This window comes from Carassius auratus, unplaced genomic scaffold (genome assembly GCF_003368295.1).
Source record: "Carassius auratus strain Wakin unplaced genomic scaffold, ASM336829v1 scaf_tig00216951, whole genome shotgun sequence".
Classification (NCBI taxonomy): Eukaryota; Metazoa; Chordata; class Actinopteri; order Cypriniformes; family Cyprinidae; genus Carassius; species Carassius auratus.
Window position 1 is genome coordinate 1 of NW_020528810.1, and position 24,682 is coordinate 24,682.

Consider the following 24,682-nt stretch of genomic DNA (forward strand, 5'->3'; position numbering starts at 1 on the left):
TCCACATACAGATTTCACTGATTTCTTTCCCAAATTGCACTGACTGTTCTGAGACATACGCCCTAATAATTCCAGAATTTTAACAGATTTTTTTTTTCCCAGTCCGCCCTTCCTGTAAATTAATGGCAAAAACATGCAGTTTCATTTAATACAAATAGGCCTACTGAAGCTTGCAGTGTTGTCAGCCTCTGCCGCCTCATATAGGAAGTACATGAGCACATAAACATCATTTCTAGAACTGCTCTGTGTCACGTCATGCATTTTACCTATCATATCATATACAAAGAGACAGCAGTTTAAAAAAACACCAATGTTTCAGGAGTTTATATACAGGAATGACACATGCTTATATAGATAACTGTCATTTGAGTTGATGTATATGTTTTATTTATTATTATTTAATTTTCACAAATTTAGAAAAGTAATCTAAAAGTACTCAAAAGTAATTAGTTACATTACTTTAATAAAGTAATTGAAAAGTTATACTACTATAACATTTTAAACAGGGTAACTTGTAATCTGTAACCTATTACATTTCCAAAGTAACCTTCCAAACACTGCTAAAAGGAGACGTCCAATAGACGTATTGCAGATGAGCAAACAGCCTTAAAACTACATCTTGCAGATGTAAATTCATATGTCAAATAGACGTCTCCTAGATGTATGTGTGCTATCAGGGTACCATCCCCCAGCGTTTTTAGGTCTCCCAAAACTTACCAAAGCCGAGATGGGCATCGCCGTGTCCGGCTTCCTCCCTGCTGCGTCTTAGCAGCATCGCTTCTCGGCCTTTTGGCTAAGATCAAGTGTAGTATCTGTTCTTATCAGTTTAATATCTGATACGTCCCCCATCCGGGGACTACATATTAAATGGATTTTTAGATCACGGAGCTGGAGCCGGGGCTTGCTCCGTCCACTCCATGCATCGGCCTGGTATTGCAGTGTCTCCAGGAACGGTGTGCTTTCCCTTTTTGGGGATTGCCATTTATTGTGTCGAATAGCAGAACAAGGAATGAGAGCTGCCATTGCAGATGCTGTGGTTTATTGCAAACTTTTTTCCTGATGTGTCCACCTGGGGTCTTGGACTCTTCCACTAACGATGCACCCACCTGAGGTCTTGAAGTCTTTCACAGACGAGGTGACGCATCGAATCAGGTGTGTTTGTTTAAAGAGAGTCATCTAAAACTGGCGTTGGGAAGCACCGGCCCATGAGCTTGGCAGTTTCCAGGCCAGTAACGGAAGGCACCCGTCCTTCCTTTCCCGGAGGGGGGGCGGAGGGCTAACCGTTGGTGAGGATGGTAGAGATGCAAATCAGACCTCTGGCTGACCGCCTGGGCCTTCATACTTACCTGGCAGGGGAGACACCATGATCAAGAAGGCGGTTCACCCAGGGCGAGGCTTGTCCATTGCACTCCGGCCATGCTGACCCCTGCGAATTCCCCAAATGCGGGAATCTCGACTGCATAATTTATGGTAGTGGGGGACTGCGTTCGCGCTCTCCCCTGAAATTGTTGGTGAAACAAAGCAGAAGAGGTTTTTACAGTTTTTTATTTATTTTCCTTTCAGAATGGGGAGTTCTGTCAAATGCGAGATATGTGTTGTGCGCCTGTGAAACAAAGTCACTTGCGCTCTTGAAAAATCGGACCCTGGTGGGTAGTTTAGTTCGAACATAGCGCAGACCTTACTTTGAAAGTAGATTGGACTGACTGCAGCCTAGCTGTAACTGTCTCCATGTTGTTTGGTTGTCCTTTTTTTCGATTCGTATTAATTTTGTTGTCGCTTACAGCGACACCTAGTGGCCTGTCGCCGCGCCCTTTTTCACCTGGCCTCGGACTGAGCCCCTGCACAGGTGTGCCGATTTGGGTGAAGGGATCTCACTCCTTCCTGGAGTTATAGCCATTCGAGCCACCTCGGACAAGCCACCTTAGCACGCTTTGAGGTCCCCTCGCCAAGGTGAATGGAAATTTCCTATTTTTTTGGATGATTATTGACACTCAGACTCCAGAGAAGCTTTCTGTGCTGATTTGGGTGGGACTGGGCCAAATACCTGGCGCCAGGTTGCAAAAGAAGGTTTTCGACAAAATCCAAAATACCCGAAAATTTCGTCAGAGCGACGGGCCAATCTGAGACCTGCGTCTCGTTCGGCTCGAGCCAAGGATTCCGGTGACATAAGGCACGTGGCTCTGCGACCAACCGTTTGGGAGTTACGAGCCATGCCGTACTTTCCGTCAGGCCGATCGGGACGAGGCCCGGTGACGTTGTAGACAGGGGAGGGTAATACCCAGATAGCACACTTACGTCTGGAAGATGTCTGTTAAAGAAATGTTGATCTGGAAAGCATCTGCCATCTACAAACGTCTGACATACGCCTTTTAGATGTCAGTTTTATATACCTTCTAAATCATAAACATCTAAAAGACATCTAATTGACATCTATCTGACATCTAAAAGGCAGTGTTGGGGAGTAACTAGTTACATGTAACAGCATTACGTAATTTAATTACAAAATGAATGTAACTGTAATTAGTTACAGTTACGAAGAAAAAATTAGTAATTAAATTAAAGTTACTTATGAAATTTTTAACGATTACAAAGGCAATTACATTTGAATATTTACACACATCCACATACAGATTTCACTGATTTCTTTCCCAAATTGCACTGACTGTTCTGAGACATACGCCCTAATAATTTCCAGAATTTTAACAGAATTTTTTGTTTTTCCCAGTCCGCCCTTCCTGTAAATTAATGGCAAAAACATGCAGTTTCATTTAATACAAATAGGCCTACTGAAGCTTGCAGTGTTGTCAGCCTCTGCCGCCTCAATATAGGAGTACATGAGCACATAAACATCATTTCTAGAACTGCTCTGTGTCACGTCATGCATTTTACCTATCATATCATATACAAAGAGACAGCAGTTTAAAAAAACACCAATGTTTCAGGAGTTTATTATACAGGAATGACACATGCTTATAAGATAACTGTATTTGAGTTGATGTATATGTTTTTATTTATTATTATTTAATTTTCACAAATTTAGAAAAGTAATCTAAAAGTACTCAAAAGTAATTAGTTACATTACTTTAATAAAGTAATTGAAAAAGTTATACTACTATAACATTTTAAACAGGGTAACTTGTAATCTGTAACCTATTACATTTCCAAAGTAACCTTCCAAACACTGCTAAAAGGAGACGTCCAATAGACGTATTGCAGATGAGCAAACAGCCTTAAAACTACATCTTGCAGATGTAAATTCATATGTCAAATAGACGTCTCCTAGATGTATGTGTGCTATCAGGGTACCATCCCCCAGCGTTTTTAGGTCTCCCAAAACTTACCAAAGCCGAGATGGGCATCGCCGTGTCCGGCTTCCTCCCTGCTGCGTCTTAGCAGCATCGCTTCTCGGCCTTTTGGCTAAGATCAAGTGTAGTATCTGTTCTTATCAGTTTAATATCTGATACGTCCCCCATCCGGGGACTACATATTAAATGGATTTTTAGATCACGGAGCTGGAGCCGGGGCTTGCTCCGTCCACTCCATGCATCGGCCTGGTATTGCAGTGTCTCCAGGAACGGTGTGCTTTCCCTTTTTGGGGATTGCCATTTATTGTGTCGAATAGCAGAACAAGGAATGAGAGCTGCCATTGCAGATGCTGTGGTTTATTGCAAACTTTTTTCCTGATGTGTCCACCTGGGGTCTTGGACTCTTCCACTAACGATGCACCCACCTGAGGTCTTGAAGTCTTTCACAGACGAGGTGACGCATCGAATCAGGTGTGTTTGTTTAAAGAGAGTCATCTAAAACTGGCGTTGGGAAGCACCGGCCCATGAGCTTGGCAGTTTCCAGGCCAGTAACGGAAGGCACCCGTCCTTCCTTTCCCGGAGGGGGGGCGGAGGGCTAACCGTTGGTGAGGATGGTAGAGATGCAAATCAGACCTCTGGCTGACCGCCTGGGCCTTCATACTTACCTGGCAGGGGAGACACCATGATCAAGAAGGCGGTTCACCCAGGGCGAGGCTTGTCCATTGCACTCCGGCCATGCTGACCCCTGCGAATTCCCCAAATGCGGGAATCTCGACTGCATAATTTATGGTAGTGGGGGACTGCGTTCGCGCTCTCCCCTGAAATTGTTGGTGAAACAAAGCAGAAGAGGTTTTTACAGTTTTTTTTTTATTTTCCTTTCAGAATGGGGAGTTCTGTCACATGCGAGATATGTGTTGTGCGCCTGTGAAACAAAGTCACTTGCGCTCTTGAAAAATCGGACCCTGGTGGGTAGTTTAGTTCGAACATAGCGCAGACCTTACTTTGAAAGTAGATTGGACTGACTGCAGCCTAGCTGTAACTGTCTCCATGTTGTTTGGTTGTCCTTTTTTTCGATTCGTATTAATTTTGTTGTCGCTTACAGCGACACCTAGTGGCCTGTCGCCGCGCCCTTTTTCACCTGGCCTCGGACTGAGCCCCTGCACAGGTGTGCCGATTTGGGTGAAGGGATCTCACTCCTTCCTGGAGTTATAGCCATTCGAGCCACCTCGGACACGCCACCTTAGCACGCTTTGAGGTCCCCTCGCCAAGGTGAATGGAAATTTCCTATTTTTTTGGATGATTATTGACACTCAGACTCCAGAGAAGCTTTCTGTGCTGATTTGGGTGGGACTGGGCCAAATACCTGGCGCCAGGTTGCAAAAGAAGGTTTTCGACAAAATCCAAAATACCCGAAAATTTCGTCAGAGCGACGGGCCAATCTGAGACCTGCGTCTCGTTCGGCTCGAGCCAAGGATTCCGGTGACATAAGGCACGTGGCTCTGCGACCAACCGTTTGGGAGTTACGAGCCATGCCGTACTTTCCGTCAGGCCGATCGGGACGAGGCCCGGTGACGTTGTAGACAGGGGAGGGTACTACCCAGATAGCACACTTACGTCTGCAAGATGTCTGTTAAAGAAATGTTGATCTGGAAAGCATCTGCCATCTACAAACGTCTGACATACGCCTTTCAGATGTCAGTTTTATATACCTTCTAAATCATAAACATCTAAAAGACATCTAATTGACATCTATCTGACATCTAAAAGGCAGTGTTGGGGAGTAACTAGTTACATGTAACAGCATTACGTAATTTAATTACAAAATGAATGTAACTGTAATTAGTTACAGTTACGAAGAAAAAATTAGTAATTAAATTAAAGTTACTTATGAAATTTTTAACGATTACAAAGGCAATTACATTTGAATATTTACACACATCCACATACAGATTTCACTGATTTCTTTCCCAAATTGCACTGACTGTTCTGAGACATACGCCCTAATAATTTCCAGAATTTTAACAGAATTTTTTGTTTTTCCCAGTCCGCCCTTCCTGTAAATTAATGGCAAAAACATGCAGTTTCATTTAATACAAATAGGCCTACTGAAGCTTGCAGTGTTGTCAGCCTCTGCCGCCTCAATATAGGAGTACATGAGCACATAAACATCATTTCTAGAACTGCTCTGTGTCACGTCATGCATTTTACCTATCATATCATATACAAAGAGACAGCAGTTTAAAAAAACACCAATGTTTCAGGAGTTTATTATACAGGAATGACACATGCTTATTAGATAACTGTATTTGAGTTGATGTATATGTTTTTATTTATTATTATTTAATTTTCACAAATTTAGAAAAGTAATCTAAAAGTACTCAAAAGTAATTAGTTACATTACTTTAATAAAGTAATTGAAAAAGTTATACTACTATAACATTTTAAACAGGGTAACTTGTAATCTGTAACCTATTACATTTCCAAAGTAACCTTCCAAACACTGCTAAAAGGAGACGTCCAATAGACGTATTGCAGATGAGCAAACAGCCTTAAAACTACATCTTGCAGATGTAAATTCATATGTCAAATAGACGTCTCCTAGATGTATGTGTGCTATCAGGGTACCATCCCCCAGCGTTTTTAGGTCTCCCAAAACTTACCAAAGCCGAGATGGGCATCGCCGTGTCCGGCTTCCTCCCTGCTGCGTCTTAGCAGCATCGCTTCTCGGCCTTTTGGCTAAGATCAAGTATCTTGTCGGACGGTTGAGACTGCGATCGCCTCTTGGAGGTTTCCTGACTCGAGATCGTTTCATATCTTGAGTCACACAACTTCGAGAGGTATATTGAACTCTGCTGCTTCGGGCTCCAACAAGTTTTAAGGTGAGGTCTTTTAATTATTTATTTTGTTATTTATTGGTGTATTTATTGTTGTTTTAAGTTTTTAGGCTGTTGGTGCCTCCATCATGTCGGCTGCCCGTGCCGGCGTGCGGAGGCACCACAGCGTGCGTTTTTTATTCAGGCAGGGTGAGGGGAAGCTCCTGGGAATGTCCCGTATGGACTTTTCCAGGAAGCTGATCCAAAAGACCCTAGCTTTTAAATGTGATGACCTGAATTGTTTGATGACTCTGCCCTTGAACAAAGGATTTGATGTTAGTTTTAAAACCGCTTCCCTACTTAATGACTTTTGGCAAAGGTTTGAATCAGTTAAAGCCCAGTTCTCCATGTTCACTGTTGAGAAACTTTCTGATAACACACTTAAAACTGTGATTGTCAGGATGTTCAATGAAACCGTGACTGGAGATGATATTTGTGTTTGGTTGGGTAGATTTTGCACTGTTCGAGGCCAGCCTGTCAAAGTGTTAGATGAAGATGGCATTTGGACATGCTCCTGGCGAATTCCCATTAAACAATGGGAAGACGCTGGGGGCTACCAGGGCCTGAAACATCTGCCTTCCATGATTGTGCTCGGAGAGAACAGAGGCTACATACATTATCAAGGAATGCCCAAACTCTGCAGAAAGTGTGGAAGGTTTGGTCATCTAGCTGAAGCATGCCAAGAGTTAATCTGTGGGAAGTGTAGAGAAATTGGTCACAGTTTTGATGACTGTACCAATGGCAGACGGTGCAATCTTTGTGGAGAAACAAACCATCTCTACAGAGACTGCCCTAAAAGTTTTGCCAACAAGCTAAAAATGGCCGCCCCACATGGGCAACAAACGAAGGAACAAAGGAGAGAGGAGGCGGTCCCTGAGGTTTTGGCGGGAATTTCAAATTCCCAGCCGGCCTCAGGGATTGGGCAGGAAGGAGGAAGTGGGGCGGCCACAGGGGCGGAGGCAACGGAACAGGAAGTGGTAATGGAAGGAGAGGAAAGTGAGGAAGAGTCACTGGTAACAGTTTCGGATGGGGTGGAAGAATCCACCGGGAGTGAGACACAGTGTTCACTCCCTAATGCTCAGGTGCAAAAAAGACCTGCGGGGTCTCCTCTGATTGTAACGGAGGAGAAAAAATCTAGGGCAGCATATAAGCTCGATAGTTCCGACTCGGTAGATCTGGAGCGCATGTGGCCCCTAGAGTCCCCAAATGAGGTTTCCTTTTTGCACATTAAGCTAACAGCATCATCGCCAAAGGAGCCACAAGAGGTTCCCTCTGTGGCCTCTGAAGCGACAGGCATTTGCCCTCCTGACCTCAGCTCATCTGGGGAAAAGGAAAGACAAATGCTACAAGATGTAACATGATTTTAATCATATTTTTGTAGTCTTTTTATTGTCTTCTGTTTTAAATGCCTCATACCTTTTTAACCCTACTGCTCATGGCCCTCACCATCTCTACTATCAATGTCAGAAGTGTGAGGTCCACCATTAGAGCACAGAGTATTTTGTCCCTTTTAAAATCTTTTAAGTCAGATTTGTTTTTATTACAAGAGTGTTCTCTGCCCTTTTTAACTAGGTACACAAAAATGGAAGAGCTATGGTCCGCAGGAGCCTCCATATGGAGCGGATCAAATTTTAACAAAAACGACGGAGTTGCGGTTTTAATTAATAATCCTAACATCTTGGTGAAGGGCAGCACTGTGGTGAGGCAAGGCCGGGCACTTTTAGTAAATCTGACCTTTTTAGACAGGGATTTTAATGTTCTTAATGTATATGGTTTTACGGAAAAGAACGAAAGATATGAGCTTTTAGAAGACTTGCAACCCCACATGCTAGGTAGGGCTCCCCTAATGGTAGCAGGGGATTTTAATTGTGTTTTATCTAAAACAGACAGGAAAAGGGTAGGGGAGGATTTCAGAGTGGACAAAACGTCGGTTTTATTGCAGGGTTTAGTCAGAGATTTTAATTTAGTCGACTGTTTTAAAATTTTGCATCAAAGAGAGGAGGGCTTCACCTGGTTCAGTGGTGATGGTACCAAAGCCTCTCGAATCGACTACGTGTTTACAAGGGACTGCCCGCCAACCGATGCTACATTAACCCCCCTTTTTTTCTCTGATCACCTGATGCTGTCTTGCACCCTTTCACTGCCCATGGGTGTGACGGTAGGGGGAGGGCTGTGGAAGCTGAACTGTTCCCTGTTGGAAGACAAGAATGTAATTTTAGAATATAGGGAACAGTTCAGCCAATGGCAGACCCTCCAAGACTTTTATGATACACGTGCACAGTGGTGGGAGATGGTAAAGGACCGGACGAGACAGTTTTTTAGAAAGATAGGGAAAGAAAAGAAGAGTAGGGAAAAGAAATGCATGTTGGGGTTGCAAAAAAGACTACAAAGGTATTTTAATCTTTTAAATAATGGTTTTGATTTTAACAATGAAATCCAGGATGTAAAAAAGGAAATGTCAGTTTTAGCCAATATAGAAAGTAAAGGGGTCCTTTTAAGAAGCAAAGAGAGAGAAATTGAAGAAGGGGAAAAGTGTACCAGATATTTTTTTAAGAAAATAATAACAAGGGGTGGGGGGTTAACCAGGGTTAAAACAGGGGATAGGGAGGTTAACACAACAAAAGAGATTTTAGAGGATGTGGAAAAATTTTATGGGGCTTTATATAGTTTTAAAAAGGTACACTCAGACACCGTAAAAGAAGTTTTAAATTTTGTTGAGAAAAGGGTCGACTGTCAAAATGAGATTTTAGCCCAAGATTTGAACATTTTAGAAACCCAAAAAGCTCTTGGAGGTTTTAAAAAGGGGAAGTCCCCAGGAGTGGATGGACTTCCCCTGGAGTTTTATCTAACATTTTGGGACATTTTAGGACAAGAGCTTTTGACAGTTTTTAAAGAGTTTGAGACCCTCGACAGACTTCCAGACAGTTTTAGAATAGGGATAGTTTCTTTACTTCACAAAAAAGGTGACCGGACTGACTTAAAAAACTGGAGACCCATAACACTTTTAAATTTCGATTATAAACTTTTTAGCAAAGTTTTAGCAACACGCATGTCAACTGTTTTAGAGGACGTGATTCACCCGGATCAAGCTTGTTCTGTGCCCGGAAGAAAGATAACAGACAACCTAGTGCTGATTAGAGACGCCATCTGTTACGCGAGAGACAGAAATATTCGGCTAGTAGTCCTAAATTTAGATTTTGAAAAAGCATTTGATCGAGTCTCGCACCAGTACCTCTTCCAGGTTCTGGAGAAAATGGGGTTTCCAAAGAGGTTTATAGCCTGGGTGGGACTGCTGTACAAGGGAATAGTCAGCAAAATTCTAATAAATGGGCATCTTTCCAAAGCTGTGAACATACACAGTGGTGTCCGTCAGGGATGTCCTTTATCTCCTCTTCTGTATGTGGCTTGCATCGAGCCACTGGCACAGATCTTGAGAAGGGACAAATGGATCAAAGGACTGGACGTTCCTGGGACGGGGGGACTGACGGCGACCTGTGTTTTATATATGGACGACGTAACTCTTTTAGCCACAGACGTTTTATCAATACGAAGAGCACTGGACTTGACTGACTGGTACGGTCGGGCCTCGGGCGCCAAACTCAATAGAAACAAGTCCGAGGCCCAGCTCTTCGGGCCGTGGGGAGACGTGGACACAGGAGGACTTGATTTGGGTTTTAAAGACAACGATTTTAAGATTTTAGGCGTTAAATTTGATAAAGACGGGGGTGGACGGGAAAACTGGACTGACTTGTTAGGGAAAGTTAGGAAAAGACTGGGGTTTTGGGGACTAAGACAGATGACGATGGAAGGCAAGGTTTTAATTTTTAAATCTGTGATTTTACCTCTGATTTTACTTGTCTGTTCTGTTTTTAGCCCCCCTCGGTGGTTCCTGGGGAAATTGGAGAGGGCGGTGTTTTACTTCCTGTGGGGGTCCAAGTGGGAGCGCCTGAAGAGGGAGACCATCAAGAAAAGGCCGGAGAACGGTGGAAAAGGCCTCCCAGACCCCCACCTGTTTTTAGGCAGCCGCTTCACCGCCCTGCACATTAGTTATGCCACGACCCCATCCAAAGAAAACAAGACGGCTGCAATGGCGCGATTTTGGATGGGGTCTTACCTACGAACACTGAAAATTTTACCAGTGGACTTGAAAACCCCAGTGTCTTTTAACTTGCCCAAAGAGTACAGTTTTATAAAAAAGTTTTTAAAGAAATACCTTTTAGAGAGTGAAGATGTCACCATTTTAACTCAACACAAGTCTCTCATCTCTGTTGTGCAGGACCGGGAACCGGTGAGTCCAGTTCCGGGCCTCACACCAAGTGAGGCCAAACAGGTTTGGCGGAACGCGGCTCACCCCGCTCTCCAGAACAGGCACAAGGACTTATCGTGGATGGTGGCTCATGAGATCCTCCCGGTCAGGGCGGTTATGCACTCCAGAGGCATGGCCAAGAACCCCATCTGCCCGCGGTCCGGCTGCAATTCCCCGGAGACCGTCCACCACCTGCTCTGGGAGTGCAGCACTGCGCGGGACCTGTGGGCCAAGACCGGCCCCCTGTATTTCCCGTGCCTACCAGCGGGTGGGGCCCAGTTCGGGTACCAGCTCGCCATCCTTGGGGTGGGCCGGGGCTTGAAGGACTTGACGGCACAGAAATTTACCTCGCTCTGGCTCACCCTCAACGTCATCAAGGATGCCATCTGGGCCACCAGAAACCTGCTGGTGGGGAAGCGCGTTACGGTAACCCTCCATGCATGCGAGCTAAAGGTAACATCAATGCTGCAGGGGTACCGGACGACGATATTCGGACGGGGGGGCCGGGGTCGCACGGAGAGGGTCCCGGCAGGCACCGACCCTGGCCGCCCGTAGATGCACCCTCACCACTCTGGCTACGGGAACAGCGGGCCAGCGGGCCGGAGGAGAGGGGATCTCCGCTGAGTCCATAAAGTAGCATCTCATGTCCCTGTTCTGGAGAGTGGGGTGATGACCCACTTGATAAGGACTCACCCCCGGTCTTGCACAATAGATGATTTTTAATTGGTGTTTTTTATTTTTTTATCATGAAAGAGGTTTTATTAACATATATATATATACGAGGCTTGTTTGCTTTTTTTAAAATTTGTATTTTACTTTTGGAACTGACCGCACCTTTTAAACACACCTCAATAATGGACTTTTAAAAACAAGCAAAACACTGTGGTTTTAATCAAATGCTTTTTAACAATGATTGTTTCTTTCATTTTACCATGTGTATTTATTATATATTATATTGCTTGTTTTAATGTGTGATTAAAAAGAAAATGTTGTGTGAAAAAGAAAAAATGCAAATGGAAAAAATGTAAATGGTGACAATAAAACTTTTTCGAAAGAAAAAATCTGTTCTTATCAGTTTAATATCTGATACGTCCCCCATCCGGGGACTACATATTAAATGGATTTTTAGATCACGGAGCTGGAGCCGGGGCTTGCTCCGTCCACTCCATGCATCGGCCTGGTATTGCAGTGTCTCCAGGAACGGTGTGCTTTCCCTTTTTGGGGATTGCCATTTATTGTGTCGAATAGCAGAACAAGGAATGAGAGCTGCCATTGCAGATGCTGTGGTTTATTGCAAACATTTTTCCTGATGTGTCCACCTGGGGTCTTGGACTCTTCCACTAACGATGCACCCACCTGAGGTCTTGAAGTCTTTCACAGACGAGGTGACGCATCGAATCAGGTGTGTTTGTTTAAAGAGAGTCATCTAAAACTGGCGTTGGGAAGCACCGGCCCATGAGCTTGGCAGTTTCCAGGCCAGTAACGGAAGGCACCCGTCCTTCCTTTCCCGGAGGGGGGGCGGAGGGCTAACCGTTGGTGAGGATGGTAGAGATGCAAATCAGACCTCTGGCTGACCGCCTGGGCCTTCATACTTACCTGGCAGGGGAGACACCATGATCAAGAAGGCGGTTCACCCAGGGCGAGGCTTGTCCATTGCACTCCGGCCATGCTGACCCCTGCGAATTCCCCAAATGCGGGAATCTCGACTGCATAATTTATGGTAGTGGGGGACTGCGTTCGCGCTCTCCCCTGAAATTGTTGGTGAAACAAAGCAGAAGAGGTTTTTACAGTTTTTTATTTATTTTCCTTTCAGAATGGGGAGTTCTGTCACATGCGAGATATGTGTTGTGCGCCTGTGAAACAAAGTCACTTGCGCTCTTGAAAAATCGGACCCTGGTGGGTAGTTTAGTTCGAACATAGCGCAGACCTTACTTTGAAAGTAGATTGGACTGACTGCAGCCTAGCTGTAACTGTCTCCATGTTGTTTGGTTGTCCTTTTTTTCGATTCGTATTAATTTTGTTGTCGCTTACAGCGACACCTAGTGGCCTGTCGCCGCGCCCTTTTTCACCTGGCCTCGGACTGAGCCCCTGCACAGGTGTGCCGATTTGGGTGAAGGGATCTCACTCCTTCCTGGAGTTATAGCCATTCGAGCCACCTCGGACACGCCACCTTAGCACGCTTTGAGGTCCCCTCGCCAAGGTGAATGGAAATTTCCTATTTTTTTGGATGATTATTGACAGTCAGACTCCAGAGAAGCTTTCTGTGCTGATTTGGGTGGGACTGGGCCAAATACCTGGCGCCAGGTTGCAAAAGAAGGTTTTCGACAAAATCCAAAATACCCGAAAATTTCGTCAGAGCGACGGGCCAATCTGAGACCTGCGTCTCGTTCGGCTCGAGCCAAGGATTCCGGTGACATAAGGCACGTGGCTCTGCGACCAACCGTTTGGGAGTTACGAGCGATGCCGTACTTTCCGTCGCTGCAGTTCCACCGTCAGGCCGATCGGGACAAGGCCCGGTGACGTTGCAGACAGGGGAGGGTACTACCATCCCGCAGTGTTGCAGGTGTTTTCATCTTTGTTTGATTGTCCATTTACATTACATTTTCCCTATTTTTCAGCTTACGGCGCCACCTAGTGGCCTGTCGCCGCGTCCCTTTTCACCTGGCCTCGGACTGAGCCCCTGCACAGGTGTGCCGATTTGGGTGAAGGGATCTCACTCCTTCCTGGAGTTATAGCCATTCGAGCCACCTCGGACACGCCACCTTAGCACGTTTTGAGGTCCCCTCGCCAAGGTGAATGGAAATTTCCTCTATTTTTGGATGATTATTGACACTCAGACTCCAGAGAAGCTTTCTGTGCTGATTTGGGTGGGACTGGGCCAAATACCTGGCGCCAGGTTGCAAAAGAAGGTTTTCGACAAAATCCAAAATACCCGAAAATTTCGTCAGAGCGACGGGCCAATCTGAGACCTGCGTCTCGTTCGGCTCGAGCCAAGGATTCCGGTGACATAAGGCACGTGGCTCTGCGACCAACCGTTTGGGAGTTACGAGCCATGCCGTACTTTCCGTCAGGCCGATCGGGACGAGGCCCGGTGACGTTGTAGACAGGGGAGGGTACTACCCAGATAGCACACTTACGTCTGCAAGATGTCTGTTAAAGAAATGTTGATCTGGAAAGCATCTGCCATCTACAAACGTCTGACATACGCCTTTCAGATGTCAGTTTTATATACCTTCTAAATCATAAACATCTAAAAGACATCTAATTGACATCTATCTGACATCTAAAAGGCAGTGTTGGGGAGTAACTAGTTACATGTAACAGCATTACGTAATTTAATTACAAAATGAATGTAACTGTAATTAGTTACAGTTACGAAGAAAAAATTAGTAATTAAATTAAAGTTACTTATGAAATTTTTAACGATTACAAAGGCAATTACATTTGAATATTTACACACATCCACATACAGATTTCACTGATTTCTTTCCCAAATTGCACTGACTGTTCTGAGACATACGCCCTAATAATTTCCAGAATTTTAACAGAATTTTTTGTTTTTCCCAGTCCGCCCTTCCTGTAAATTAATGGCAAAAACATGCAGTTTCATTTAATACAAATAGGCCTACTGAAGCTTGCAGTGTTGTCAGCCTCTGCCGCCTCAATATAGGAGTACATGAGCACATAAACATCATTTCTAGAACTGCTCTGTGTCACGTCATGCATTTTACCTATCATATCATATACAAAGAGACAGCAGTTTAAAAAAACACCAATGTTTCAGGAGTTTATTATACAGGAATGACACATGCTTATTAGATAACTGTATTTGAGTTGATGTATATGTTTTTATTTATTATTATTTAATTTTCACAAATTTAGAAAAGTAATCTAAAAGTACTCAAAAGTAATTAGTTACATTACTTTAATAAAGTAATTGAAAAAGTTATACTACTATAACATTTTAAACAGGGTAACTTGTAATCTGTAACCTATTACATTTCCAAAGTAACCTTCCAAACACTGCTAAAAGGAGACGTCCAATAGACGTATTGCAGATGAGCAAACAGCCTTAAAACTACATCTTGCAGATGTAAATTCATATGTCAAATAGACGTCTCCTAGATGTATGTGTGCTATCAGGGTACCATCCCCCAGCGTTTTTAGGTCTCCCAAAACTTACCAAAGCCGAGATGGGCATCGCCGTGTCCGGCTTCCTCCCTGCTGCGTCTTAGCAGCATCGCTTCTCGGCCTTTTGGCTAAGATCAAGTGTTGGGCTTTTGATCTTTGGAGAAGAAAATATGGCGGGTACATCTGCGCCCTCGGTTCCAAGAGCGGGACTGAGAAACACGTTGCGTTTCCAATTGAAGGATCCAGCGATGGATATGATGGAAAGAGAAGTTTTTGCAAGGGTTGTTCTTCTGGACAAAATGAAGTTGAAAGTGGAAGACGTGTACTGTTTACAGACTAACAGACAAGAAAAGTGTTTCGACGTGACTGTGAATACTGGAGAGCTGTGCAAAGCAGTGCTGGAGAAGTTTGAAAGGATGGACAAGGTAGGCCTTGTGGGAAGATTTAATGTGATAAGTTTGGACAGGCCGAATTTTAGAGTCATCACAGTGCACATGTATAACCCATATGTCACAGATGAGGCCTTGGTGGCTTTTCTTGCGAAATTTGCTGAAGTTCTTACACCTGCGCGATATGTGAGAGACAGTGTGGGTTTATGGACTGGGAAAAGACAATTCCAAGTTCTTTTAAGAACTGAGAAGAATGGGTTGGAGGGGTTGATGCATCCTCCTGCACAGTTTAACATCGGGGCAGACAAAGGCTATCTGTTCTACTCCAGACAGCCTCCTTTTTGTAGGAGGTGTAGACGTTATGGGCATAATGATGGCGGGTGTGAAGAGCAAAGGTGTTTGCAGTGTGCCCAGCTGGGTCACATTGCAAAAGAGTGCACTGTTCCTAAGTCTTGTCACAGCTGTGGTTCATTAGACCACTTGATGAGAGATTGCAAAGGTGGCCGAAAGCAGTACAGAGAAGGAGTGAGAGGGGAGGAAGGCATGAAGGACAGACGGTTGGGGGAGGAAAGTCAAAAGAGGATCATCGAGCAACAGGTGACGGAGAAGGGGATGATAGAGCCTGGTGAGGAGATGGGAGCTGCTGGGATGGAAAGAGGCAAAGAAACAGAGGAAGTGGAAGATGTGATGGCGGCTTTCTTGGAGGCACTTAGTGGGGAACAGTTCAAAAGCCCCATGCAGTGCGCGGACGGAGTAGAAGAGGAGATGGAAGAGGAGAGTAAAAGTGACTCAGCTAATGCAAGGGAAAGCCAACTGGTCAGGAAAACTGAAAAGAGAAAGGGGAGACCAAGTAAGAAGAGGAAGCCTGAGACTGTTCTAAAGATGAGCTTTTCAGAGGAATCATCGTCTACTGACAGTCAAGATGGGCTTGAGATGGACAATGCAAGGCCCTTATTCCAGCTGACAGAGGAAATGGTTGGTAGGGGGAATGAAGAGCGGGAAGAGGAGTCATATGGCCTCAAGTCAACACCGGTAAGGTGGGCAGATTTAGGAGTGAGTGAGAGTGAGGCCACAAGCCTGGAAGGACAAGAAATGGGAGGGACATTAAAGAACGAATAAGGCTGTCTACTGAGGAGCTGACAGTGGGGACGATAAATGTAAGGGGTATAAGAGATGCTGTGAAACGGAGAGCTGTGTTTTCTTTTTTGCATAATTGTAAGTGTAATATTTATTTTTTGCAAAAAGTTCATTTAAAAGGCTCTGAAGATGCAAGGAAATTTACCGAAGAGTGGGGTAGGGGAGGTGCATTATGGAGTGTGGGAGGGGTTTTTTCTTCAGGGGTGGGGATATTGTTTTGGGATCAGGGAATAGAGGTTGAGAATCATTTTACAGTTTCTCAAGGGAGGGTGGCTGGGGCAGATGTGAAGTGGAGAGGGGGTGAATACCGATTACTTTCAGTGTATGCTCCTCAGACAGCAGAGGAGAGGAAAGAAATTTTTGATATGTTGTTAACAGTTTGTGCCACCAATAAACAAATTATAATGGGGGGGGATTTCAATATACAGCTAGGGGATAAAGGGGATAGTAGTCTGCAGGTGTTGGAGGGGATCCTGCAAGGGCATGATTTGGTGGACGGAGGGCAGAGGGTTAATCCTAAAGCATGTATGGCAACATGGAGAAACTCCAGAGGGGTGGAGAAAAGGTTAGATTATGTATTTTTCTCAAGGAATATTGTTGTGGAGAAGGGGGGGAGGAAGGGAAAGTTGCGTTTATGCTTTGGTTAATAATGAGTTTGGTGAAGAAAGGGATATGGGAGGAAAGACAAGAGTGGATTAGAGGAAAGGGCAGGAGGTCAGCAGAAGGGATAGTACAGGGAGTGGAGGCTGAATTAAGGGGAAGGATTAAGTGGGATGTACAAAGGTGGGGGAAACATGCAGCCAAGGAAAGGTGGAAAGATTTAGTTGAACTGTATTATGATAAATGTTACTGAATGTGAAATGAGGTATAATTATGATTTAAATGTGGAAAAATGAATGTAATGTTGAAAGTATAATAAAAAAAAAAAAAAAAAAAAAAAAAAAAAAAAAAAAAAAAAATCTGTTCTTATCAGTTTAATATCTGATACGTCCCCCATCCGGGGACTACATATTAAATGGATTTTTAGATCACGGAGCTGGAGCCGGGGCTTGCTCCGTCCACTCCATGCATCGGCCTGGTATTGCAGTGTCTCCAGGAACGGTGTGCTTTCCCTTTTTGGGGATTGCCATTTATTGTGTCGAATAGCAGAACAAGGAATGAGAGCTGCCATTGCAGATGCTGTGGTTTATTGCAAACTTTTTTCCTGATGTGTCCACCTGGGGTCTTGGACTCTTCCACTAACGATGCACCCACCTGAGGTCTTGAAGTCTTTCACAGACGAGGTGACGCATCGAATCAGGTGTGTTTGTTTAAAGAGAGTCATCTAAAACTGGCGTTGGGAAGCACCGGCCCATGAGCTTGGCAGTTTCCAGGCCAGTAACGGAAGGCACCCGTCCTTCCTTTCCCGGAGGGGGGGCGGAGGGCTAACCGTTGGTGAGGATGGTAGAGATGCAAATCAGACCTCTGGCTGACCGCCTGGGCCTTCATACTTACCTGGCAGGGGAGACACCATGATCAAGAAGGCGGTTCACCCAGGGCGAGGCTTGTCCATTGCACTCCGGCCATGCTGACCCCTGCGAATTCCCCAAATGCGGGAATCTCGACTGCATAATTTATGGTAGTGGGGGACTGCGTTCGCGCTCTCCCCTGAAATTGTTGGTGAAACAAAGCAGAAGAGGTTTTTACAGTTTTTTATTTATTTTCCTTTCAGAATGGGGAGTTCTGTCACATGCGAGATATGTGTTGTGCGCCTGTGAAACAAAGTCACTTGCGCTCTTGAAAAATCGGACCCTGGTGGGTAGTTTAGTTCGAACATAGCGCAGACCTTACTTTGAAAGTAGATTGGACTGACTGCAGCCTAGCTGTAACTGTCTCCATGTTGTTTGGTTGTCCTTTTTTTCGATTCGTATTAATTTTGTTGTCGCTTACAGCGACACCTAGTGGCCTGTCGCCGCGCCCTTTTTCACCTGGCCTCGGACTGAGCCCCTGCACAGGTGTGCCGATTTGGGTGAAGGGATCTCACTCCTTCCTGGAGTTATAGCCATTCGAGCCACCTCGGACACGCCACCTTAGCACGCTTTGAGGTCCCCTCGCCAAGGTGAATGGAAATTTCCTATTTTTTTGGATGATTATTGACAGTCAGACTCCAGAGAAGCTTTCTGTGCTGATTTGGGTGGGACTGGGCCAAATACCTGGCGCCAGGTTGCAAAAGAAGGTTTTCGACAAAATCCAAAATACCCGAAAATTTCGTCAGAGCGACGGGCCAATCTGAGACCTGCGTCTCGTTCGGCTCGAGCCAAGGATTCCGGTGACATAAGGCACGTGGCTCTGCGACCAACCGTTTGGGAGTTACGAGCGATGCCGTACTTTCCGTCGCTGCAGTTCCACCGTCAGGCCGATCGGGACAAGGCCCGGTGACGTTGCAGACAGGGGAGGGTACTACCATCCCGCAGTGTTGCAGGTGTTTTCATCTTTGTTTGATTGTCCATTTACATTACATTTTCCCTATTTTTCAGCTTACGGCGCCACCTAGTGGCCTGTCGCCGCGTCCCTTTTCACCTGGCCTCGGACTGAGCCCCTGCACAGGTGTGCCGATTTGGGTGAAGGGATCTCACTCCTTCCTGGAGTTATAGCCATTCGAGCCACCTCGGACACGCCACCTTAGCACGTTTTGAGGTCCCCTCGCCAAGGTGAATGGAAATTTCCTCTATTTTTGGATGATTATTGACACTCAGACTCCAGAGAAGCTTTCTGTGCTGATTTGGGTGGGACTGGGCCAAATACCTGGCGCCAGGTTGCAAAAGAAGGTTTTCGACAAAATCCAAAATACCCGAAAATTTCGTCAGAGCGACGGGCCAATCTGAGACCTGCGTCTCGTTCGGCTCGAGCCAAGGATTCCGGTGACATAAGGCACGTGGCTCTGCGACCAACCGTTTGGGAGTTACGAGCCATGCCGTACTTTCCGTCAGGCCGATCGGGACGAGGCCCGGTGACGTTGTAGACAGGGGAGGGTACTACCCAGATAGCACACTTACGTCTGCAAGATGTCTGTTAAAGAACTGTTGATCTGGAAAGCATCTGCCATCTACAAACGTCTGACATACGCCTTTCAGATGTCAGTTTTATATACCTTCTAAATCATAAACATCTAAAAGACATCTAATTGACATCTATCTGACATCTAAAAGGCAGTGTTGGGGAGTAACTAGTTACATGTAACAGCATTACGTAATTTAATTACAAAATGAATGTAACTGTAATTAGTTACAGTTACGAAGAAAAAATTAGTAATTAAATTAAAGTTACTTATGAAATTTTTAACGATTACAAAGGCAATTACATTTGAATATTTACACACATCCACATACAGATTTCACTGATTTCTTTCCCAAATTGCACTGACTGTTCTGAGACATACGCCCTAATAATTTCCAGAATTTTAACAGAATTTTTTGTTTTTCCCAGTCCGCCCTTCCTGTAAATTAATGGCAAAAACATGCAGTTTCATTTAATACAAATAGGCCTACTGAAGCTTGCAGTGTTGTCAGCCTCTGCCGCCTCAATATAGGAGTACATGAGCACATAAACATCATTTCTAGAACTGCTCTGTGTCACGTCATGCATTTTACCTATCATATCATATACAAAGAGACAGCAGTTTAAAAAAACACCAATGTTTCAGGAGTTTATTATACAGGAATGACACATGCTTATTAGATAACTGTATTTGAGTTGATGTATATGTTTTTATTTATTATTATTTAATTTTCACAAATTTAGAAAAGTAATCTAAAAGTACTCAAAAGTAATTAGTTACATTACTTTAATAAAGTAATTGAAAAAGTTATACTACTATAACATTTTAAACAGGGTAACTTGTAATCTGTAACCTATTACATTTCCAAAGTAACCTTCCAAACACTGCTAAAAGGAGACGTCCAATAGACGTATTGCAGATGAGCAAACAGCCTTAAAACTACATCTTGCAGATGTAAATTCATATGTCAAATAGACGTCTCCTAGATGTATGTGTGCTATCAGGGTACCATCCCCCAGCGTTTTTAGGTCTCCCAAAACTTACCAAAGCCGAGATGGGCATCGCCGTGTCCGGCTTCCTCCCTGCTGCGTCTTAGCAGCATCGCTTCTCGGCCTTTTGGCTAAGATCAAGTGTCTGGCTTAAAGGAAGAGACTGCGATCGCCTCTTGGAGGTTTTTTAGGTTGTGCTCTACCATAGCACGTCCTACACCTTCCGAGAGGTATATTGTATTGCATCTGGCATACTTTTTTTACTATTTATTGTCTTTCATATTGTGTTGTGCTTGTTTTTTAGGAGGAGTTTTTTTTTATTGAGAAACTGGTCTTAAGGTAAGTTATTTCCTGTTTTACGTTGTTTTTATTGCTGTGGTAATTTTTTAGTTTGTTTGATTCCTTTTAGCTGTCGGTGCCTCCAACATGTCGGCTGCTCGTGCCGGCATGCGGAGGCACCACAGCACTAGGTTCCTTTTTTTAGAAAAAGATGGAAAGTTAATGGAAATGTCAAGGTTGGATTTTTCGAGGAAACTTATGCAAAAACTTCTAGGTTTTAATCCTGCTGATTTAAATTGCATTCTAACCCTGCCTTTTAACAAAGGCTTCGATGTGAGTTTTAAAAATGCAGCACTGTTAAATGAGTTCTGGCAGCGCTTTGACACACACAAGACCCAGTTTTCCATGTTTAAAGTTGAGAAACTAACTGATAACACACAAAAAATGGTTATCGTTAGAATGTTCAATGAGACTGTGAATGGAGAAGACATTTGCACATGGCTGGGTAGATTTTGCACTGTAAGGGGCCAGGCTATGAAGGTTTATGATGAAGACGGTATTTGGAATTGTTCCTGGAGGGTCCCCATTAAGCAATGGGAAGACCCACAGGGCTTCCAAGGTCTGAGGCATTTACCACAAATGATAGTTCTGGGAGAAAACAGGGGCTACATCCACTACCAGGGAATGCCCAAACTCTGCCGGCGATGTGGGGAGTTTGGGCATCTTGTTGAAGCATGCCAGAAACTCTTTTGTAACAAGTGTAGAGAAATTGGACATTCCTTTGAAGAATGTCCAAATGGCAGAAAGTGTAATCTTGTGGAGACTTGTCTCATCTCTACAGAGATTGCCCCAAATCGTTTGCCAACAAAGTAAAATCAGACAAAATGGCGGTTGAGGAGCGAGTACAACAGGCCAATGAGGAGGTGGAGCTAAATTCAAATCTCCCGCCAAACCCTGGGGTTGGTGGAGAGAAAATTGATAACAGAGGTAAGGAGAGAGGGGGGGCGGAGCAAACTTCAAATTTCCCGCCAAACCACACTATTGGAGCAGACGGAAATGAGGAGATGGAACTCCCAATCCTAATAGAGGCTGTTGGTGCCTCCATCATGTCGGCTGCCCGTGCCGGCGTGCGGAGGCACCACAGCGTGCGTTTTTTATTTAGGCAGGTTGAGGGGAAAGCTCCTGGGAATGTCCCGTATGGACTTTTCCAGGAAGCTGACCAAAAGACCTTAGCTTTAAATGTGACGACCTGAATTGTTTGATGACTCTGCCCTTGAACAAAGGATTTGATGTTAGTTTTAAAACCGCTTCCCTACTTAGTGACTTTTGGCAAAGGTTTGAATCCGTTAAAGCCAGTTTTCCATGTTCACTGTTGAGAAACTTTCTGATAACACACTTAAAAACTGTGATTGTCAGGATGTTCAATTGAAACCGTGACTGGAGATGATATTTGTGTTTGGTTGGGTAGATTTTGGCACTGTTCGAGGCCAGCCTGTCAAAGTGTTAGATGAAGATGGCATTTGGACATGCTCCTGGCGAATTCCCATTAAAACAATGGAAGACGCTGGGGGCTACCAGGGCCTGAAGCAATCTGCCTTCCATGATGTGCTCGGAGAGAACAGAGGCTACATACATTATCCAAGGAATGCCCAAACTCTGCAGAAAAGTGTGGAAGGTTTGGTCATCTATCTGAAGCATGCCAAGAGTTAATCTGTGGGAAGTGTAGAGAAATTGGTCACAGTTTTGATGACTGTACCAATGGCAGACGGTGCAATCTTTGTGGAGAACACAAACCATCTCTAACAGAGACTGCCCTAAAAGTTTTGCCCAACAAGCTAAAAATGGCCGCCCACATGGGCAAAACGAAAGGAACAAAGGAGAGAGGAGGCGGTCCCTGAGGTTTTGGCGGGAATTTCAAAATTCCCAGCCGGCCTCAGGGATTGGGCAGGAAGGAGGAAGTGGGGCGGCCACAGGGGCGGAGGCAACGGAACAGGAAATGGTAATGGAAGGAAAGGAAAGTGAGGAAGAATCACTGGTAACAGTTTCGGATGGGGTGGAAGAATCCACCGGGAGTGAGACAGAGTGTTCACTCCCTAATGCTCAGGTGCAAAAAAAGACCTGCGGGGTCTCCTCTGATTGTAACGGAGGAGAAAAAATCTAGGGCAGCATATAAGCCCGATAGTTCCGATTCGGTAGATCTGGAGCGCATGTGGCCCCTAGAGTCCCCAAAATGAGGTTTCCTTTTTGCACATTAAGCTAACAGCATCATCGCCAAAAGGAGCCACAAGAGGTTCCCTCTGTGGCCTCTGAAGCGACAGGCATTTGCCCTCCAGACCTCAGCTCATCTGGGGAAAAGGAAAGACAAATGCTACAAGATGTAACATGATTTTAATCATATTTTTGTAGTCTTTTTCTTGTCTTCTGTTTTTAAATGCCCTCATACCTTTTTAAACCCTACTGCTCATGGCCCTCACCATCTCTACTATAAATGTCAGAAGTGTGAGGTCCACCATTAGAGCACAGAGTATTTTGTCCTTTTTTAAAATCTTTTAAGTCAGATTTGTTTTTATTACAAGAGTGTTCTCTGCCCTTTTTAACTAGGTACACAAAAATGGAAGAGCTATGGTCCGCAGGAGCCTCCATATGGAGCGGATCAAATTTTAACAAAAACGACGGAGTTGCGGTTTTAATTAATAATCCTAACATCTTGGTGAAGGGCAGCACTGTGGTGAGGCAAGGCACTTTTAGTAAATCTGACCTTTTTAGACAGGGATTTTAATGTTCTTAATGTATATGGTTTTACGGAAAAGAACGAAAGATATGAGCTTTTAGAAGACTTGCAACCCCACATGCTAGGTAGGGCTCCCCTAATGGTAGCAGGGGATTTTAATTGTGTTTTATCTAAAACAGACAGGAAAAGGGTAGGGGAGGATTTTAGAGTGGACAAAACGTCGGTTTTATTGCAGGGTTTAGTCAGAGATTTTAATTTAGTCGACTGTTTTAAAATTTTGCATCAAAGAGAGGAGGGCTTCACCTGGTTCAGTGGTGATGGTACCAAAGCCTCTCGAATCGACTACGTGTTTACAAGGGACTGCCCGCCAACCGATGCTACATTAACCCCCTTTTTTCTCTGATCACATGATGCTGTCTTGCACCCTTTCACTGCCCATGGGTGTGACGGTAGGGGGAGGGCTGTGGAAGCTGAACTGTTCCCTGTTGGAAGACAAGAATGTAATTTTAGAATATAGGGAACAGTTCAGCCAATGGCAGACCCTCCAAGACTTTTATGATACACGTGCACAGTGGTGGGAGATGGTAAAGGACCGGACGAGACAGTTTTTTAGAAAGATAGGGAAAGAAAAGAAGAGTAGGGAAAAGAAATGCATGTTGGGGTTGCAAAAAAGACTACAAAGGTATTTTAATCTTTTAAATAATGGTTTTGATTTTAACAATGAAATCCAGGATGTAAAAAAGGAAATGTCAGTTTTAGCCAATATAGAAAGTAAAGGGGTCCTTTTAAGAAGCAAAGAGAGAGAAATTGAAGAAGGGGAAAAGTGTACCAGATATTTTTTTAAGAAAATAATAACAAGGGGTGGGGGGTTAACCAGGGTTAAACAGGGGATAGGGAGGTTAACACAACAAAAGAGATTTTAGAGGATGTGGAAAATTTTAATGGGGCTTTATATAGTTTTAAAAAGGTACACTCGACACCGTAAAAGAAGTTTTAAATTTTGTTGAAAAAGGGTCGACTGTCAAAATGAGATTTTAGCCCAAGATTTGAACATTTTAGAAACCCAAAAAGCTCTGGAGGTTTTAAAAAGGGGAAGTCCCAGGAGTGGATGGACTTCCCCTGGAGTTTTATCTAACATTTTGGGACATTTTAGGAACAAGAGCTTTTGACAGTTTTAAGAGTTTGAGCCCCTCGACAGACTTCCAGACAGTTTTAGAATAGGGATAGTTTCTTTACTTCACAAAAAAGGTGACCGGACTGACTTAAAAAACTGGAGACCCATAACACTTTTAAATTTCGATTATAAACTTTTAGCAAAGTTTTAGCAACACGCATGTCACTGTTTTAGAGGACGTGATTCACCGGATCAAGCTTGTTCTGGTGCCCGGAAGAAGATAACAGACAACCTAGTGCTGATTAGGAGAGCCATCTGTTACGCGAGAGACAGAAATATTCGGCTAGTAGTCCTAAATTTAGATTTTTGAAAAAGCATTTGATCGAGTCTC

The 24,682-nt window shown here is 44.3% G+C and overlaps 6 non-coding genes and 2 pseudogenes across 6 annotated transcripts; all 8 read left to right on the forward strand.

Annotated features, from left to right (window-relative positions):
* The first annotated feature begins 773 nt into the window (after window positions 1-773).
* Window positions 774-964, forward strand: LOC113099491 (U2 spliceosomal RNA). Its single transcript, XR_003289455.1, has one exon. It is a non-coding gene; the product is annotated as a U2 spliceosomal RNA (small nuclear RNA).
* Window positions 965-1,338: 374 nt separating this feature from the next.
* Window positions 1,339-1,502, forward strand: LOC113099450 (U1 spliceosomal RNA). The gene has a single exon (XR_003289428.1). It is a non-coding gene; the product is annotated as a U1 spliceosomal RNA (small nuclear RNA).
* Window positions 1,503-3,397: 1,895 nt separating this feature from the next.
* LOC113099492 (U2 spliceosomal RNA) lies at window positions 3,398-3,588 on the forward strand. The gene has a single exon (XR_003289456.1). It is a non-coding gene; the product is annotated as a U2 spliceosomal RNA (small nuclear RNA).
* Window positions 3,589-3,962: 374 nt separating this feature from the next.
* Window positions 3,963-4,126, forward strand: LOC113099472 (U1 spliceosomal RNA). Its single transcript, XR_003289439.1, has one exon. It is a non-coding gene; the product is annotated as a U1 spliceosomal RNA (small nuclear RNA).
* Window positions 4,127-11,523: 7,397 nt separating this feature from the next.
* LOC113099509 (uncharacterized) lies at window positions 11,524-11,698 on the forward strand (annotated as a pseudogene).
* Window positions 11,699-12,072: 374 nt separating this feature from the next.
* On the forward strand, window positions 12,073-12,236 carry LOC113099483 (U1 spliceosomal RNA). Its single transcript, XR_003289450.1, has one exon. It is a non-coding gene; the product is annotated as a U1 spliceosomal RNA (small nuclear RNA).
* Window positions 12,237-17,082: 4,846 nt separating this feature from the next.
* LOC113099456 (uncharacterized) lies at window positions 17,083-17,253 on the forward strand (annotated as a pseudogene).
* Window positions 17,254-17,627: 374 nt separating this feature from the next.
* Window positions 17,628-17,791, forward strand: LOC113099495 (U1 spliceosomal RNA). The gene has a single exon (XR_003289459.1). It is a non-coding gene; the product is annotated as a U1 spliceosomal RNA (small nuclear RNA).
* The last annotated feature ends 6,891 nt before the right edge of the window (window positions 17,792-24,682 follow it).